We start from the raw sequence: 21,440 nt of genomic DNA, 5'->3' as shown, positions 1-21,440 counted from the left end.
CCTGGTTTGTACGGCAAGAAAATGACTAGTTTTTCGAGATAGAAGTGTTTTACTTATGTTTTTGGTGTGGTTATGGCCGAATATAAACAGTTTTGCTCAATAAAGTGATCGATATAATACCTGTCCTCGAAGCATCTCGATAGACATTACAATAATTGAACGGTGTTGGCGAACACCGTTAGGGCCGCTTGTTGTCACAGTCACTCAGAGTTGCATTGCAAAATTACACAGAATAAATGTGTTTATTTTGTTTATAATTCAGATGGGATTGATTTGGTGCGCGGCATATACTTGCTGTGCGCAGAGAACACTTGAGCAGTGTGCAATTGCGCAGGCGCGCACCTTACAGGGAACGTTGCTGGTCACACTTATCATTTCACCATGTACCGAAATAAAATTGCTTCGAGGTCGGTAAGCACAACCAGAATTATTCCGTACATTAGGTTATAAGGCGCACTGTCAAGTTTTGAGAAAATGAAAGGATTTTAAGTGCGCCTTATAGTCCGAAAAATACGGTATTATTTTTTTTAATCAGCCCATAAATCATCCAACAGCTAAACATGATATTGTTGAATAACTGACAATATGTCAGTTATTTTTTATTTATGACAGTCCAGATATGTTGACACACACGTTCAGGAGGAGGGTTCTCTGTCCATCGTCTTGAAAGCATGATCCCCTTCTTATCACAACCATCTGTGCGTAACTTTGCCGGTTTGCCAGATTTCAGACGTGCTCATCGTAGGCGCACAGTTTTAGTCTGGATGAATCACATTGCGATTATATTGCAAGAAGATAGTGAAAAAGAAGAAGCTTATCGAGTCCGTGGCGAATGTGCGCAAATTTTCTGGACTTATGCAGATCCCAAATACACATCAGCAGGTACCAGAAGGTAAGAAAAGTTGGTTTGGCATAATATTGTGAAACAAAACGCCAGATATGTCTGCTAATGGGTGCCATTTTGCGGTCCTTATACACACACCATAGTAATACTTGTATCTCTGACTACGGTAGCCGTAATGGTCCGACAATCCATAAAGCGGTGCGACTTCAAAGTCATACTAAAACATTTTGACAGATTTTTGAGCGCCGTGTGTAATGTTCTTTATTCTCAATGGAACATTTAAAGTGTTGGTGTTGTTTACTTACTTACTTACTTAGGCCTTAGTATTCCCTGAGGAACATAGGCCGCCTACGAAAGCCTTCCATCCATTCCGGTCTTGTGACCTTCGGTCGAGTTGTTGCCATGACAGCCCCTCAGCCCTCATCTCCTGTTCCGTGCTTCTTCTCCAGGTTGTTCTTGGTCTCCCTCTGTTTCTTTTTCCCTGTGGGTTACACGTTAGTGCCTGTTTGGTGATTGATTTATTTGGTTTTCTGAGTGTGTGGTCTATCCAGCTCCACTCCCTTCTCCTGATTTGCAGTTCCACTGGTTCTTGTTTAGTGAGTTCCCACAGGTTGGCATTGGTGATGGTGTCTGGCCAGTAGACTCCTAGGACCCCGACGGAGGCAACGGTTTATGAATGTCTGTAGTTTATTGAGTATGCTATTGGTGGTTTTCCATGTTTCTGATCCGTACAGCAGGATGGATTTGACATTTGAGTTAAATATTTTCAGTTTGGTTTTGAGAGAAATGTTTTTTGCTCTCCATATTTTGTTTAGTATGTTGAATGATGTTCTTGCTTTCCCTATTCTGGATTTGACATCGTCATCTGCCCCTCCATCTACACTGATTATGCTCCCCAAGTATGTAAAACTTTTAAAGTGTTGGTGTTGTTTACTGGCGTCATATTGCAGTCTACACGTATCTCTTATGTGTGACTGCCATCTACTGGTCACACTTGTCATTACACCATGTACCAAATAAAATGTCTTCGAGGTCGGTAAGCACAACCAGAATTATTCCGTACATTAGGCGCACCGGGCTATAAGGCGCACTGTCGATTTTGGAGAAAATTAAAGGATTTGAAGTGCGCCTTATAGTCCGAAAAATACGGTACATTAAATATGACTCATGTGGCCCTCAATGTAAACACGTTTGACACCTCTGGTTTAAGTCATTTCCACTTTATGCAAAATTATTATTATTATTTTTGGCAGTCAGGGTGTGCATATCGAAAAGTTTGAATGTGTGTTTTGTTCTCAAACCGTCTCGAATAAAAGGATAATCTCACCTCTCTTTATCCAATTGTGTTATGGACATCTGCTTTTGAGAAACAGAGACACATTAATTACAGCCAGAAGCAACTTTGACTAAAAACAGCCTTTTGACACGTGTGCACACACCAGTTGTTTTGAGTGTGTTGCTACAGAGCTCTTCATCCAGGATCCAAGCCACTTGTCTGGAAGTAAGATGAGCCAGAATGCCTGCAGGAAAGTACCGGACCCCCATCTCTATCTGGGGATCCTGCAAGAGCCCCGGGATGTGCTCTGAAAGATCCTCCTCCGTCAGCTCTGCTTGCAACTGTTCCACCTCTGCTATGTTGTTGGGCAACAAAGCCAGACCTTTTTTGCTGTGTTTAGATCAGAAATGTGTCAAAAGAAGTAATAAATCACATTACAAGACATTGAACCCACCAGCGAGCCAAGAACCTTCTGTTGAATAGGTAACTCGTTGTGGTAGGACTGCAAAACAAACACATAGAGACTGAAACATTTCATTCATGCTTTACCGCTTATCCTGTTCTGGGTCAGAGGTGAGCTGGAGCATAGATATCTTAGGTTACTCTAGGTGAGAGGCAAATAATCATTAACTTAGAATTTAATGGCAGCAACACATTGCAAAAAAGTTTTTACCACTTTGTTACATGGCCTTTCCTTTTAACAACACTCAGTAAACGTTTGGGAACTAAAGAAACCAATTTTTGAAGCTTTTCAGGTGGAATTCTTTCCCATTCTTGCTTGATGTACAGCTTAAGTTGTGCTATTTTAGGCTATTTTCAATGGGAGATAGGTCTGGACTACAGGCAGGCCGCACTCTTTTACTATGAAGCCACCCTGTTGTAACATGTGGCTTGGCATTGTCTTGCTGTAATAAGCAGGGGCGTCCATGATAACGTTGCTTGGACGGCAACATATGTTGCTCCAAAACCCGTATGTACTTTTCAGCATTAATGGTGCCTTCACAGATGTGTAAGTTACCCATGCCTTGGGCTAATAATACACCCCCATACCATCACAGATGCTGGCTTTTGAACTTTGCGCCTATAACAGTCCGGATGGTTCTTTTCCTCTTTGTTCCGGAGGACACGACGTCCACAGTTTCCAAAAACAATTTGAAATGTGGGCTCGTCAGACCACAGAGCACTTTTCCACTTTGCATCAGTCCGTCTTAGATGAGCTCGGGCCCAGCGAAGCCGGGGGGCGTCTCTGGGTGTTGTTGATAAATGGCTTTGGCTTTGCACAGTAGAGTGGTTAACTTGCACTTACAGATGTAGCGACAAACTAGTTACTGACAGTGGTTTTCTGAAGTGTTCCTGAGCCCATGTGGTGATATCCTTTACACACTGATGTCGGTTTTTGATGCAGTACCGCCTGAGGGATCGAAGTATGTGCAGTGATTTCTCCAGATTCTCTGAATGTTTTGATGATATTACGGACCTTGGATGGTGAAATCCTTAAATTCCTTATAATAGCTCGTTGAGAAATGTTGTTCTCCAACTGTTGGACAATTTGCTCACGCATTTGTTCACAAAGTGGTGACCCTCGCCCCGTCCTTGTTTGTGAATGACTGAGCATTTCATGGAAGCTGCTTTTATACCCAATCATGGCACCCACCTGTTCCCAATTAGCCTGTTCACCTGTGGGATGTTCCAAATAAGTGTTTGATGAGCATTCCTCATCTTTCTCAGGTCTTTTTTGCCACTTGTGCCAGCTTTTTTGAAACATGTTGCAGGCATCAAATTCCAAATGAGCTAATATTTGCAAAAAATACCAAACGTTAAGTATCTTGTCTTTGCAGTCTATTCAATTGAATTTGCAAATCATTGTATTCTGGTTCTCTGGTTTTGGGGTTTCTATAGATATTGGAGGATGCTTGACTTTCGTTGGGGGTCTCGATACTTCCAAAAACTTTTTGCACAGCTCCAAATCGCTCCACAAGATGAAGTTACGCGCCACTGCAGGCATCTCGTCAGTCGGGGTCCACGAAACTCTCAAGGTTAAACTTCAGCGTGACGTCCGCCACTCAGAACATGGTCCCTCTAGCTCAGGGGTGTCCAAAGTGCGGCCCGCTGGTAATTTTTTAACGGCCCCACGGCACATTCTAAAAATACGATGAAAAAAAAAAAAAAAACATAAAAAGTGGTATAAAAGAGCAAACAGGTGAAATGTAAGAAGAAAATGTTGCATCATTTACTCTAGCTGCTTTGCAGGCTGTTTCTTTCTTTAAAAAATAATAATAAATCCAAATCAATGTCATTATGAATTATTGACCTATTCAAGGCTCCATTTACTTCACATTAAATATTCCACTTTGAGATATTTTGGGGGAGTAAAATGTTGCATATTTTTTGGTTGCCATTTAAAAAACAAAGCTTTTTAAAGAAGGGCCTAAAACGAACAAACAAAAAAGATAAACAGCAATAAAACTTATAATTGACGGATAGATCTGAAGTTGATCTTGAGACTATTGTGGTAAAAGTTAAAAAAAAATGTTGGATTAATTTTTTTAAACTTTACTGACCAGTACCCTTTTGGATCCCCAATAATTTTAGTGGGACTTTTTTTTTTTAAGTGTCATTGCTCAAAAAAATTATGAATTAAAATCAATGTTGTTATGAGTTATTGACCTTTTTAAGACTCCAATTATTATATAATCTCAAATATTCCACTTAAAAATTTTATTGGGGGAAAATATTGCATATTTTGTGTTTTTTTCCATTAAAAAAACATGGTTTTCCTTGACAAAAATGGCATACAACTTAAATCTTTGAAAGTGTTTTATTGACAGATAGACCTAATGTTGATCTAGAGATTTAAACCTTGAATAATAATAATAATTAAAGCTGCAAGCAGCGTTGGTCGGGCCCGCATATTTGGCAGGTGCTAGTCCTAAGTGGTCAGTGTATGAAATCTAGCTCTAAGTCAGACCTACATAGAGGTTTTTGTTTCATGTCTCTATGATATTCGTACTGGGAGTTAGAGGAAGTTGTGTCTGTGTTTTTTTCCTAGGTGCTGCGGCACAGTGGTTCTTTTCTTTGAAGGCTCGTAAAATCAAAACCGTAGCACTTATCCAAACTCTTTGAGTATCCTTCAATCAGAAGGGTTCAATCTCTCTCCTGTAGAAGTTTGAAGCCGAAACAACAAACGCGCTCAGAGGAGATAATGTTTGATGTTTGGTGACCGCTTTTTACAAAAATTTAGTTTTGAAGGGGGGATATCAAACTTCCTGTTGATTTTTGCTGAAGGGTGTTAATCTATGAAATGTAGGTCTAGGTGAGACCTACATAGAGGTTTTTGTTTCATGTCTCTAAGATGTTCCTACCGGAAGTTACAAGCAGTTCTGTCTGTGTTTTCCTCTGAGAAGCAATTTTGAGTTTTGGGTTTCGGTTTCTTTTATATCGCAATTTCCACCAGTCCCGATGTGTGTGAAAAGTTTGGTGAGTTTTGGAGTATTATAAAGGGGTCAAATTACAGCTCAAAGAGGCAAAAATTAGTATTTTTAGTCATTTTTTGTCTTGAAGGGGAAATTGCCAACTTGCTGTTGGTTTTTGCCCAAAGATGTGAAATGATGAAATGTAGGTCTAAGTGAGACCTACATAGAGATTTTTGTTTCATGTCTCTACGACCTTCCTAGTGGGAGTTACAGGCCGTTTGTTTTTGTTTTTTCCTAGGGTGCGCTAGAGCGCAATTTGGATTTTTGGGGTTTGGTTTTTTTGACTAAAGTGTTGTGTCAGCGTTTTTCTATGTGTGTGTAAAATTTGGTGCGTTTTGAAGCATGTTAAGGGGGGCAAAGTAGTGCGCATAGCTGCGGAAGAATAATAATAATAAAAAATAATAAAACCTTACAAATTCAATAGGTCCTTTCGTCCCAATGCAAAAGGACTCCCGTTGGGATTCCTTTTACATGGGCCGTGCGGGCCCTAATAATAATACTAAATAATGACACATTTGTAATATTTTTTTTGACCAAAACCTTTTTGGGTCCCTGGGATCAAGTCTGAGTGGAGGCCTAAATATATCTTTTTTTATACATATATTGTATTGGTTTTTAAAATAAAAAATATCAAAATGGCCCCCGCTTGCTTTGATTTTTCAGTGTGCGGCCCTCGGTGGAAAAAGTTTGGACACCCCTGCTCTAGCTGCTGTTAGAGAAAAAACAAGACAAGACAAGCCCCCTCGCCAAGCTTTGCCATTGCAGCTGCAGGTGAAAACTATAAAGAGATCTGGTCATATTTCATTACATCAAGCTTTTATCCTACAGGGGCATTGGACAATTTAACAGGGATCAAACGAAAGCCTGGAGCTAATCCAAGCAGGTGGAGCGAAAACCAACAGGTGCACAAGTTTGCACTCCTGCACGATACACGACCTTGGCTATACCAGGATGGAGATGACCCTCGCCGGCGTGGCCGCTAACTACCTGCGCCGTGATCGAAGCGTGCGCGAAGGAATAGCAAAAACACGGCAAGAATGTGCAGGCAATCTGGGAGAGACATTTCCTGCAGGCTGGAGAAAGTATTTCCGTTGGCCAGAGGGTGCGCTGATTATCTGTGATAAAATGAAAGTAAACTGACGTGTCAGAGGGGACATCCTGAAGGATGACGTTTCTGAAGAATGCCAGCGGACCAATTCCGATTTCCAATGCTTTGGACTCTGCGGCTTCTACAAAACCCAAAAAAACCAGTGAAGTTGGCACGTTGTGTAATTTGCAAAAAAAATAAATAATACAATGATTTGCAAATCCTTTTTAACTTATATTCAATGGAACAGACTGCAAAGACAAGATATTTAATGTTCAAACTTTTTTTTTGCAAATAATCATTAACTTAGAATTTAATGGCAGCAACACATTGCAAAAAAGTTGGCACAGGGGCATTTTTACCACTGTGTTACATGACCTTTCCTTTTAACAACACTCAATGGGAGACAGGTCTGAACTACAGGCAGGCCAGTCGAGTAACCGCACTCTTTTACGACGAAACCACGCTGTTGTAACACGTGGAGAATGTGGCTTGGCATTGTCTTGCTGAAATAAGCAGGGGCGTCCATGAAAAATACGTTGCTTGGATGGCACCTTTCAGCATTAATGGTGCCTTATCAGATGTGTAAGTTACCCATGCCTTGGGTATTAATGCACCCTCATACCATCACAAATGCTGGCTTTTGAACTTTGCGCCTATAACAATCCGGATGGTTCTTTCCCTCTTTGGTCCGGAGAACACAACGTCCACAGTTTCCAAAAACAATTTGAAATGTGGACACGTCAAACCACAGAATACTTTTCCACTTTGCATCAGTCCATCTTAGATGAGCTCAGGCACAGGGAAGCCGGCGGCGTTTCTGGGTGTTGTTGATAAATGGTTTTCGCTTTGCATAGTAGAGTTTGAACTTGCACTTACAGATGTAGCGACAAACTGTAGTTACTGACAGCGGTTTTCTGAAGTGTTCCTGAGCCCATGTGGTGATATCCTTTACACGCTGATGTTGATTTTTGATGCAGTACCGCCTGAGGGATCGAAGGTCCATAATATCATCGTTTACGTTAGGGATGTGCGTATCGATCCTGTGGTATCGATATATCGATACTCACACGCTACTCATTTGGCATCATTTTTCTGAAAAAAGTATCGATATAAATCAAAAAACGGCGTGTGGGGGGTGCAAGCATCACTTCCAGATGTTTTTGATGACTTACTTAACTTACTATGTGCTGGGACACCCCTGTACCTGGCAGAGTATAGAGCTGGCCCAGTCACGTGACAGGAGACAGCGAATGAGCGTGGTCAACGTGCAACACACACACAGCCAGCCGACAGCGTTGTTACTTTTCCCGAACAGCAATCTGAGACTTCAGTAAAGTGTGACGTGTGACGACGTATCTCGAGTACACTAAAGGTGTGATGGTGTCAGACATTTTTGTAGATCATTTTTCCAAGTTCATTTTCTCAGGGAACTGTCTTTCGTATGCAGGTTTATAGGACAAGGAAATCCTAGTTTATTGTGATAAGGAAATTATTGACTTTGCTTCAGAGAAGTGTTATAAGTTTACTTCCACAAAGAGGTTTGAAACATAACATTGTTATGAATAATAGTTTTTTTTAAGCTTTTTCTACCGATACTTTTTTTTTGAGAAATAAGAAAAGTGAAAATGTGTATATTTTTGTTTATATTTAATTAATTTTTCATATTTATGTTATTTATTTTAATTTTACTTTTATTATATATTGACAATAATAAATGTGGTATAAATGGTCTGTATTTGTCTTGTGATTTGTCTTGAATAATAACAATAGTAATAATATTTTCGACTGACAAAAATTGCCAATAAGAAATTAATGGTATCGGTATCGGTATCGGTATCGATGAAAATGCAAGAAAAAGTTTCAGTATCATATCGAATCCTAAAAGTGTGGTATCGCCCATCCCTAGTTTACGTGCAGTAATTTCTCGAGATTCTCTGAACCTTTTGATGATATTACGGACCGTAGATAGTGAAATCCCTAAATTCCTTGCAATAGCTGGTTGAGAAATGTTGTTCTTAAACTTTTTGACAATTTGCTCACGGATTTGTTCACAAAGTGGTGACCCTCGCCCCATCCTTGTTTGTGAATGACTGAGCATTTCACGGAAGCTGCTTTTATACCCAATCATGGCACCCGCCTTTTCCCAATTAGCCTGTTCACCTGTGGGATGTTCCAAATAAGTGTTTGATGAGCATTCCTCAACTTTCTCAGTCTGTTTTGCCACTTGTGCCAGCTTTTTTAAAACATGTTGCAGGCATCAAATTCCAAATGAGCTAATATTTGCAAAAAATAACAACGTTTCCAGTTCGAACGTTAAGTATCTTGTCTTTGAAGTCTATTCAATTGAATATAGGTTGAAAAGGATTTGCAAATCATTGTATTTTGTTTTTATTTACGATTTACACAACGTGCCAACTTCACTTCACTGGTTTTGTAAAACTGTGCGGCTAATTTATGTATTTTTAATAATTTTTAATATTTAACAAATCATTTTCATATTACACAGGCAATGAAAAGGTGTGTTATTGTTTGTGCTATGGCGCCATCTTTTGGACGAGTTTGCTCACTGCATGTGTTGTAGGTTGGAAATGTACTTCCTGTTTCGTGCCTTGAACCGGAAATACAGCCGTCCGTAGCGTTGCTGCTTGAAAGGATTCTTTATTCATCACTCCAAGCAACGTTTGTAGGTTTCACAATATAACTAAAACTATTAATATCTACTAAACCGTCCCGTGTGTAACGTCTGTGGGAGTGTTTTCATGCATTTCTGTACGTGCTATCGTAATGTAATCAAGCTATCGTAAGCATTAACGAATACGTGTCCGTGTTAGTTTTATTAACTTAAAATGGCATTCGTTTTGTACTGTTTCAGTTTCGTAAATCCACCAAAACGTCACCGTTGAGTTATTAAGTCTGTTTAGGTGACTGGAGACCTAGCTTCTGCAGTTAGTGGGTCCATGACAATGACTTCTATTTTGTTTAATCAGCCGTTTTACTGCAGTGTTACTGGGATCGTTTGGAAACAATTAACATATGTAAATAAACTTTTACAAAATCTTTCCTACCAGTATATATCTGCGGTTTATAGTCCGGTGCAGGTTATATATGTAAAATAATGTTTTTCTTCTAAAATTTGCTGGGTGTGCTCTATAGCCCTGAAAATAGGGTAATATTGTATATATAAGTAGGAAGTACATTTTTCACTATTACGAGAGCCTTCTAAACATGAAATAACACCCTTGAGTCACCTTTACACTATTTAAATCCAATATAGTAATGCTGTCTGAGGCAGAGCCAATCAGTGGCCGCGATACTGAACAGCGTCCTTTGATTGGTTTGGTCTCATCAAGTGGCCAGTACTACTGTAGTATTGATATTCTTAGTTATTTAAAAAAATGTTATGCTCAAAAATGCTTAGTTTTGGCCAAAAACTTTATAAAATATGCTAAAAAAAATTATTTATAGCAGCCAATCAGATCAATCATACCCTGAACTAGGGTTGTACGGTATACCGGTACTAGTATAGTACCGCGATACTAATGAATCATATTCGGTACTATACCACCTTGGCGACAAATGAAGTAAATTTCTTACAAGTATCATCCCTGCAGGACGAGGAATAGCTAAACATGTTTCACTACACACCATAGGAGGATACAATAGCTCACTGGAGCACAATGTAAGCAAATGCCATTGGTGGATCTACACCTAACATCATAATGATACTAAGTACAGGAGTGTATATAGTCGATACTACTATGATTACGTCAATATTTTTTAGCATCATCTTTCATTTAAAAAAAAATCATATTATGTTTATAAACTCAGGAAATATGTCGCTGGACACATGAGGACTTTGAATATGACCAATGTATACGTAACGACTTGGTATCAGATCGATACCTAAATTTGTGCTATCATCCAAAACTAAAGTAAAACATCCAAACAAGAGAAGAATAAGTGATTATTACATTATAACAGAAGTGTAGATAGAACATGTTAAAAGAGAAAGTAAGCAGATATTAACAGTAAATGAACAAGTAGATTAATTATTCATTTTCTACCACTTGTCCTTAATAATTTTGACAACATAATAGAATGGAAATTGATACAATATGTTACTGCATACGTCAGCAGCTAAATTAGGAGTCTTTGTTTGCTTACTTACTAATAAAAGACAAGTTGTCTTGTATGTTCACTATTTTATTTAAGGACAAACTTGCAATAAGAAACATATTTAATGTACCGTAAGATTTTTTTGTTAAAATAAAGCCAATAATGCAATTTTTTGTGGTAGAAAAGTATCGAAAAGTACCGAAAAGTATCGAAATACATTTGGTAAAATATTGGTATCGGGACAACACTACCCTGAAAACACGTATATTTTCAGTCGTTTCTCTTGTTTTAATGGGGATTTTTGGCCCTATTCTGATAAAACTGCTGTAATGGACTCACACCCAGATGGATGCCAGTGTTTCACACTTATTCATTTATTTGATGCGTCCTTATATATAAATAAATTCGGACCGTCACAAATAGATTTGGCGCCACCCACTCGCCTTACTCATAAAAACATTATAACGCACCTGGTCTACCAGGGAATAAGAAGACAGAGAAGGAGGAATCACTGTTATCAAGTTAGTGACTTATATTTAGCAAGAAATAAGACCTGTCTCAATATGATTAAAAAGAAAATAATAATAATCTAGTGAGAAGTCCTTTGGATAGTCTGAGATTATGTCCACATGAACACACATATTTTTCAAAAACCTCTCTGATGATAGGTTATTGTAAATTGTAATTATAATTCACATTATATTTTTTTCTAGTGTTTAAAGGCCTACTGAAATGAATTTTTTTTAATTTAAACGGGGATAGCAGATCCATTCTATGTGTCATACTTGATCATCTTTTGCAATTTGTTTAATGAACAATGAAGACTGCAAAGAAGAAAGTTGTAGGTGGGATCTGTGTATTAGCTGCGGACTACAGCAACACAACCAGGAGGGCAGAGATGGATAGCAGACGCGCTAGCCGCCGAACTCACCTTAACTTCCTCCGTCTCGCCGACCGTATCTGTGATCGGGTGAAGTCCTTCGTCGCACCGTCGATCGCTGGAACGCAGGTGAGCACGGGTGTTGATGAGCAGATGAGGGCTGGCTGGCGTAGGTGGATAGCTAATGTTTTTAGCATAGCTCTGTGAGGTCCGGTTGCTAAGTTAGCTTCAATGGCGTCGTTAGGAACAGCATTGTTAACCTTCGCCAGGCTGGAAAGCATTAACCGTGTAGTTACAGGTCCATGGTTTAATAGTATTGTTGATTTTCTATCTATCCTTCCAGTCAGGGGTTTATTTCTTTTGTTTCTATATGCAGTTAAGCACGATGCTATCACGTTAGCTCCGTAGCTAAAGTGTTTCGCTGAAGTATTGTCGTGGAGATAAAAGTCACTGTGAATGTCCATTTCGCGTTCTCGACTCTCATTTTCAAGAGGATATAGTATCCGAGGTGGTTTAAAATACAAATCTGTGATCCACAATAGAAAAAGGAGAGAGTGTGGAATCCAATGAGCCAGCTTGTACATAAGTTACGGTCAGAGCGAAAAAAGATATGTCTTGCACTGCAGTCTAGTCCTTCACTCTAACGTTCCTCATCCACGAATCTTTCATCCTCGCTCAAATTAATGGGGTAATCGTCGCTTTCTCGGTCCGAATCGCTCTAGCTGCATTGAAAACAATGGGGAAATGGGAGGAGCCTTTCAACTGTTGACGTCACGCTACTTCCGGTACGGGCAAGGCTTTTTTATCAGCGACCAAAAGTTGCAACTTTATCGTCGATGTTCTCTACTAAATCCTTTCAGCAAAAATATGGCAATATCGCGAAATGATCAAGTATGACACATAGAATGGATCTGCTATCCCCGTTTAAATAAAAAAAAATTCATTTCAGTAGGCCTTTAAGCTGTTTCCCCTTCAAACAGATGACTCATACATGAGGCATGTTAACTCGTAGGGCTCCAAATAGGAAGAGTGGAACAAAACAGGACTGCATCAACTTCAGCATTTTTAGTTGTGGTTTGTGAGAGTCGGTGGTAAAATGGTAGAGATGGAAGAGGGCCTCTCGGGTGAAACTCTCTCTGTCCCCCATACCTTCTCAGGGCCTCACACAACTGCTTCTCATTAGCCTTTCCAGTTACCTACACATGTGCAGCACAGCAGCATTGTCAGTGAAACAGGAAATGCAGTGAGTGCATTCAGTAAACGTCCAGTGACTGGGAAGATCATGTGTCTTTGTCATAGACCGGTATTAGGACAAATTACTGAGTTCCATACGGACCACAGCTGAGAAACACATATTTTTCGGCAGCTCTCTAGGGGGCGCTTGGGGCCCAACAATTAAGAAACACTGCTCTGTTCTACTGCTAAAAAGGAGAGGATTTAAAGGCCTACTGAAATGCGATTTTCTTATTTAAACGGGGATAGCAGATCCATTCTATGTGTCATACTTGATCATTTCTCGATATTGCCATATTTTTGCTGAAAGGATTTAGTAGAGAACATCGACGATAAAGTTCGCATCTTTTGGTCGCTGATAAAAAAGCCTTGCCTGTACCGGAAGTAGCGTGACGTCACAGGTTGTGGAGCTCCTCACATCTGCACATTGTTTACAATCATGGCCACAAACAGCGAGAGCGATTCGGACCGAGAAAGCGACGATTTCCCTATTAATTTGAGCGAGGATGAAAGATTTGTGGATGAGGAAAGTGAGAGTGAAGGACTAGAGGGCAGTGGAAGCAATTCAGATGGGGAAGATGCTGTGAGAGGCGGGTAGGACCTGATATTCAGCTGGGAATGACTAAAACAGTAAATAAACATAAGACATATATATACTCTATTAGCCACAACACAACCAGGCTTATATTTAATATGCCAGAAATGAATCCCACATAAGAAACACTTCCCCCCTCCCGTCCATATAACCCGCCAATACAAATCAAACACCCGCACAACACACTCAATCCCACAGCCCAAAGTACCATTCACCTCCCCAAAGTTCATACAGCACATATATTTCCCCAAAGTTACGTACGCGACATGCACATAGCGGCACGCACGTACGGGCAAGCGATCAAATGTTTGGAAGCCGCAGCTGCGTACTCACGGTAGCGCGTATCGAACTCAAAGTCCTCCTGGTAAGAGTCTCTGTTGTCCCATCTCCACAAGCATGCGTATCCAACTCAAAGTCCTCCTGGTAAGAGTCTATGTTGTCCCAGTTCTCCACAGGCCAATGGTAAAGCTTGACTGTCATCGTTCGGGAATGTAAACAATGAAACACCGGCTACGGCGTAGCCGCTACGTGTTTGTGTTGCTGCAGCCGGCCGCTAATACACCGCTTCCCACCTACAGCTTTCTTCTTTGCTATCTCCATTGTTCATTAAACAAATTGCAAAATATTCACCAACACAGATGTCCAGAATACTGTGGAATTTTGCGATGAAAACAGACGACTTAATAGCTGACCACAATGCTGTCCCAAAATGTCCGCGCAAACGTCATCATACCGAGACGTTTTCAGCAGGATATTCCGTGGGAAATTTAAAATTGCACTTTACTAATCTAACCCGGACGTATTGGCATGTGTTGCAATGTTAAGGTTTCATCATTGATATATAAACGTGGTCGGTAGTCGTGGGTTTCAGTCGGCCTTTAAAGGGGTGCCTTGAGTGACACCTAAGTTATGTAACTCAGAAATGTGCACCCCAGTGTATTTTGGGGGGGAAATATCAAGGCGAGGATTAGGGATGATACTCGAAACCGGTTTTCCCGGTTGTTTGATAAGAAAAGAACCGAGTCCTCGGACTCGAATCCCTTTTTGAGAACCGGTACCCGTTATCGAGACCACTATAGTAAAGGAAAAGAGTTGATTCTTTATTCGAATCCCGTCCCGACCAGAAATGCTCCGTGGGACATCACAAGAAATGACGTCACGTAGCTCAGTCATTAGGCGCAGATAGCAAAAGCAGGAAAACAATGGACGGGAAAAAGCGCTCCAAGGTGTAATAAAGTTCAAAACAAAAGGTATAATCCATCGAATAACTTTACTGAGAGATTTTAGCAGGGTAAAACACATGACGAACACTTTTACGACCAACCGGAAACATAGCAACCAGGCTAGCAACGCACCTCCTTTACGGCAGCTGTCGCAACGTTCTTAAAACAACCACAGCACATACATATATATACAACATATCTCCCTTTTTTAACTTTTGTTTTTCTTTCCTTGTAAACAAAACAAAATCACACTGTAGATGTGTTGTTAGTCTAATTATAAATAATGCAGACGAGGCGTGTTGGCTGAGTTCTTGACGTTTACTTTCACAGCGTGGCAACATGCAACACTTTTCGGGGCTACCGCGCATGCTCGTAACTCCCGTTGCATGCTGGGTAGTGTAGTTGTTATATTCTCTAGCTCATAACATTTTTCCCCCTATAAAGAAATAATGTTAACTCAATAAAGTGTATTTCTTTTTTTAGCTTGAACTTTTCATTTTTTAGCATTGTAACCACATTTGCAAACAACTTTTCTCTTCATAGAATTTTCTTTCAATCAAGAAATAAAGTGCAAAAATGTCAAAGCATCATAACAAACAGTTATGTCAAATAGCAGCAGAAGTACACTTTTTGGAGAGCTGTTTTGTGCCCAAGGGACTGATTTTATTTAACACTATATTATTATTTATACACCTATAGTGATCACAGAGACAGGTTGTTTTTGTGTTACTGTATATATTTGTTTCTCTGAAAAATCCCACTTAATATACTTTGGGTAACAACAGTCAATATTCATTTATTTTATTTGATTTTTTTAGGTGGGTAACAGTCAACATTTATATATTTATTAGATTTTATTTTTTTATTATATAATAAAAGTGAGCTTTTGTTAAACCAAATATTGTGTGTTTTTTTCCATATACAACAACCTATCTGGACTCGATAAGAGAATCGATAAGGAATCGGTTCGATAAGAGGATTCGATAATAGGCTCAAACTCGATAATTCCTTATCAAACATCATCCCTAGCGAGGATCTGCCAATGTGTTTGCAACAGTGGTGTGCCGTCAGGGCCAGCAAGGCCTTCTCTGCTGGCCTAACATACTAACATAACCAGAAATTATGATCATAATTAAACATAAAATTATTTTTGAATTTACTTTCCCTAATTATCTAAAAACATTCATATTCTCTTCATGTCATATTATGCTCGTTCCAGTTCTGTTGGTTTTAGTTTTAGTTTGTATCCAATCAGAATTCAGCCAGCTTATGTTGCCGTGCTGTACCAAATCTGCCAGGGGCCTTCAGAATCAACAATGTGTTTATGTTGTGTTGTGGTGTAAATATTCCACCGAAGTGCGTTTGTCCTTTTTGTTTAGTGTGGTTTCACCAAAAGGCACATGTTTATGACAGTGTTGGCGTTGTTCATACGGCCACCCTTAGTGTGACACGTATGGCTGTTAACTAAGTATGCACTTCGTTCAAGTGTGTGTCCAAAATTAACATGATCACTAAAAATGGCAATGTTCAGACAGAGTGAAATATTTACTTCCCATCTTCAACTAAAGTCCATTACTAACCCATCAAACACTACAATATATCTGCAAAGCCATTTTGAAGAAGGATATTTAAAGACATCTTGTGAGGCGATGACGGCCACAGCTGTTCCGGCAATCAAATGGTGAAATGCTCGCCATTTCCACTCGAATCAGCCGACGACGAGGGGTACCACTGGCTTATATGGCATCAAATAGTGAGTTCAAATATTTAATTTTTTCACTTTTAATATGTTTTTTGCCATTTTAATTTTGATAAGATATGTTGTAATTGCTGATGTGTTTTATTTGATTTTTAAATGAGCCAGAAAATAACCCGTTTTGTATACTGTTGATGTGATCCAATCCCGGTAGTGCGTAAATGTGTTTCTGTACAGTATTTCTCCAGCAATGGTCTTGTGGTGACATCAATTATGGTATTTTGAGAGGTAATCATTGAAGTCGGATATCACTGAAGGCCTAGGTGGGAAACGCACGGCCCGCCACTGGTTTACAATGGTCCAAGTTCCTCTTTACAACAGGGGCACTATAGTGTTTTTAGGAGTTTGCTGCAAAAATGTTTGCCTCCCAAGTTTTAAACTGAACTCAGGTCCATTCTAGGGACGGATTTGGCCCCCGGACCGTCAGTTGAAAAGCCCTGCTCTAGAATGCAGGACTTGATAGTTACAAATCCTTACCTTAAGGGTTTTCGTTGCAGATAAGGTACCACAGGAGCTAACGTCAGTTGTAAGCCGTCCCAAGAAGACTAGATCCTTCCTAGCCTTCATAAATGCACTGATAGTTAGTCTTCTGACACATCTAAAAAAACTAGGGAGGGAAGAACCTGGGGACGAGCTCATAGTAGGCGCAGACCTCCCACGTCTCCATCATCCATCATCTATTAACCCTTTAGTTAAGTGATCTTCTGAAAGGTCCAAATGCCAACAGAAACTTGCAGGCGGCATGTCTAACAGCCGAAGTCGATGGGCAATCAAAGATCTGAGAGTGTTCCTGCACTGAGAGAGCACTGTGAGCTCTGAGACGACACAGCAGGAGAGGTCTAGTCTCTCCAGCTGTGGGAGAGTGCAAACATTTTCCAAAACAGCATCCGTCAAGTCAGTGCTAGAGAGGTTGAGCGTACGCAGGCCCTTCAGGGCATTAAAAACCAACACCATCCCCGAGATAGGCCCAGTCCAGACGTAATCCGGTCAGGGACAACTTCTGCAGGCTGGATCTGCAGATAGGACGCCAGGCTAAGGATGATTTGAACCCCGGGGATGTTGCCAGCAACCCAGAACGCATCCAGTTCCTGAAGACGGTCAGGGCAGATTGCCAGTCGAAAATCTTCTGCAGACACCGGAGAACAGCGGATGGAGACTCCGTGTACCTCGATAAGAGAAGGCAATAAGTGAATTTCCTCCAGCATCATAAAATCCTATCCAATAATTTCAAATGTAAAGACTATAGAGTCAGCACATACCGGATTATAAGACTAATCTTTTTAAAGAACTGTTTTGGGAAGAAAAAAAACGAATATGCTTTTGGCAGAACGTCAGTAAGTACAAATATTTCTTAGCGACTCAACGTTGTTTGATGATTCAGCTCACTTTGATCACCATTACAGTAGTATTTCAACTTAAGAGTGTTTCGAGATGAAAGCTTTTTCTCAACTGATTTCAGTTTCAAGTATCCCCGCCAATAGTTGGTGTAGCAAATGTTACAGTGAACCCTGTAAGATCCGACCAACACATCTGGCCTTAGTCGCTAGCATTAACTTTTCGCTCGAAATCAACACAACTTTGTTTTTTGAACCATTGGAACGAAGAAAGTGAGTGTGAAGGACAGTGCTGAGAAGAAGAAGTAGATACTAGTCATTGAATTCACAATTGAGTTTAATAAAAACAACATTGCCAAGCGTGTACCCAACTGGACTAAGCAATTAGAATGTATCACTGCTAGTCTGCACCATACTGACGCAGGAGGAGTCTAATGCAAGCCAAGAATGTTAAAATAATATACTAACAGCAAACATTAATCCATGAAAATATGGAGAAACTGCTGATGGTGTGTTTGACGGGGAAGCAACTGGAAGAAGATTCAGGAGAAGTCCAGTCTCCAAAGTAAAAACTGTACATTCATATTACATTACTTCATAAAGATAATGTTGTTGTTCGTAGTACATTCTATCATATTGTTTTTATACTACATGTCTTATCTAAAAGATACATTACATGTTAAAATTGTGCTGTTTTGGAGGCCAAACACCGATTGAAATTATTGTTTTATTAATTTTAACGGGAGACTGTCAGGAACTCGCACGGCTGCGGTAGTTGTGACCCCAAGATGCAGGAAACAGGAGAACGACGTGCAGGTAAGAGTCTTTGATATACTCAAAATAGGAGGAGCAGTCATAAAAGGTCCCTCACATAATTAATCCTCGAGACGTGACGAACAGGCGAGGCAGGCATAAATAGCAGCCTGATTGGCAACTGCAACCAGGTGTGCCAGGCTGCCAATCAGGCACAGGTGAGGGAAACAAGCGCTCAGGAAGACATGCAGGAAAGGGAACAAAAATAAGAGCGCCGACATGGAACAAACATCAACCAAGTAAACACAACCAGACGTGAAGTGACAGATCATTACAGAACCCCCCCTCCCGCCCTCCTTTAGGATGTCCCAAGAAAAAAAAAAAACAGAACAAGTTCAAAGTCACGGGAGGGCGGAGGGAGGACTTAGTGGTGGGTCTCCAGGCCAAGTGTCCCTGAATCTAACAGGGACGAGTCAGGTGGCGTCGGCGAGTTGAACGCCGCTGCAGCAGGCGAGACGGGTGACCACGGAACGGCAACATCCATGGCCGACGAGGAGGTAGTAGTACACCAGCAGCCGTGAAGGTCCAGTTCACAATTGTGTGTGATTGACAGGAAGAAAAGCTTAGACAATTTAAGGAAAAGACTATCTTACTTAGTATAATTATAAACTGAGTCCTAGTTTTCAATAATCAATTTTTTTGTTTAAGAATCCATTTTTAAAAAGAAGTTATTTTTTTACGCTATCTCCTAGCTTACTCGCTGGGCAATATGTCATACGTCAGCAGCCAAAAAGTTTGAATGGAGAATTGTGTTGAATCCAGAATGGATTCTGAATCAAATCATCAACCCAAGAATCAGAATCTAATCGAATCGTGAGTAGTTGTAATATTGACATCCCTAATGACTAATATTGTATAGCAACAGTGTGGCACAACTGATTAGTTTGCATGTACAAATCTCTCAACTGGGGGCTCATCCAGTCCTAAAGCAAATTACCAGGCGGTTAGAAGAATCACACAAGCCACAACATTAGGTACACCTGTAAAGGCCAAAATCTAATGCTAGCTTTTTAACACTATTGTTTGATAGTAATCAATATTAAGAAAAAAAGTTGGTCATCTCACATTATAGCAGTGTGTGATGACTTGTGACCTGATGTTCTCTCACAGTACTTGGTAATCACTTATTATTATATGTTTTATTATATTTATTACCATTGTTATATTATTATCATTAGAATTATTATACTGCTTTCTGATATTCGTTTCTACAAACAAACACTATTCTTCACGTCACTTAATTCGGGAAGTCTTTTGAATGGCTCTTTTAAGTGATTGATGTGAACCGATTCGCCGTTGCGAGTCCTTCGTATACGAACCATTATGATAAAAATAGCCCAAAATAAGTCTGAGTCCAGGAATGTAAAGCAGCATTTGGATTCGCTTATGCGTTAATTGTAGGGATGCACAATAATGACAAGTTTGAACCGATACTGGTAACCGATCATTTCCAGACTTTAAAAACCGGTAACCAATAATAATAACTGATGCCCTGCAAGTGATAACTTGTGCTTACATCTATCTATCAACTGATATTAATGTGTACTGTATTTTAGAGCACACCGGACTATAAGCTGCAGATATATATGTTGTGAAATTAGGTATTTACACAGAAAAATTCTGTAAATGTTTATTTTCAAACCCTAAATGATTCCAAACAGTGTCTGTAACACGGCAGTAAAACGGCTGATCAAACAGAAGTCATCGTCATGGACCCACTAGCTGCGGAAGCTAGCTCTCCAATCAGCTAAACAGACTCAATAACCCTACGGTGAGGTTTTGATAAATTTACTGAAGAATTCCTAAACTGAAACAATACAAAAAGAATACCATTGTAAGGTAACTCTACTAACAAAGAGACAACTAACAAAGAGACAGCTAATGCTAACGACGCTAGCTTCAAATATGCATAAAAACACTCCTACAGACCTCACACATGGGACGCTTTAGTAAGTAATAATTGTTTTAATTATATTGTAAAACTTACAAACATTGCTTGGAGTAATGAATGATGAATCCATACGAGTACAAACGCTATGGATGGCTCGAAGACAGAACGGCACTTCTACTTCCGTTTGAGAGCTCGGTCTAAACAGAAGGGCACTGCAGCACCTGCAGTGAGCGAACTCGATGATGCACAAACAATAACAAACCTATTCAGTGTGTTTGCTTGTTTTTTTTAACTTTTCCATTATAGCCGTCAGCGAAGAAAAATCCACAAGTTAGCCGCACCGTTTAATAAGCCGCAGGGTTCGAAGTGTAAGAAAAAACTAGAGGCTTATAGTCCAGAATTTACGGTATATATTTACACAAGATTTTGTGTGAAGAAATTAATTTAACAGTTCACACTTTTGCCCAAAATGTATACACTCTAACAACAAATATACAAACCTATTGTAGGGAGAAGGATAATGTCAACTTTTCCTCACTTAATCCATGCAAACAATTGGAATCCTCGTGTAGGGAAAACAATTAATGTATTGAAATTTCAAGTTCCAAGTTATTTTATTGATAGACAACAAGCAGCTCAAACATTCCGAATATGTTTTCAAAAAATGAAACAACTATATTTCCAACACAACATACAAAAATGAGGCAATTCTGCATTGCAGTTAGCAACAACACCTTGAAAGGTGGAGTCACATCTCTTTTTAATTGACCAAAATAAAAAACATTGAAATATTTTTTTCTCTGACAGCATAGCAGTAAAGTAATCAAATACTGCAGTAAGTGCCTCTTCCTTAGAAAGGCAACATTGAATTTTAGAAAATAAAAAAATCAGGGTTCAATGACATTTAAAAAACCCA

The 21,440-nt window shown here is 39.7% G+C and overlaps 1 pseudogene; it reads right to left on the bottom strand.

Annotated features, from left to right (window-relative positions):
* The window catches only part of LOC133664291 (protein zyg-11 homolog), a 31,102-nt pseudogene extending 13,411 nt beyond the window's left edge, over positions 1–17,691 (bottom strand).
* Between the last annotated feature and the right edge of the window lie 3,749 nt (positions 17,692–21,440).

Source organism: Entelurus aequoreus, linkage group LG14, assembly GCF_033978785.1.
Source record: "Entelurus aequoreus isolate RoL-2023_Sb linkage group LG14, RoL_Eaeq_v1.1, whole genome shotgun sequence".
In the NCBI taxonomy this organism is placed as follows: Eukaryota; Metazoa; Chordata; class Actinopteri; order Syngnathiformes; family Syngnathidae; genus Entelurus; species Entelurus aequoreus.
The sequence above is the reverse complement of the archived record's forward strand: the minus strand, read 5'-3'. Positions and strand labels throughout refer to the sequence as shown.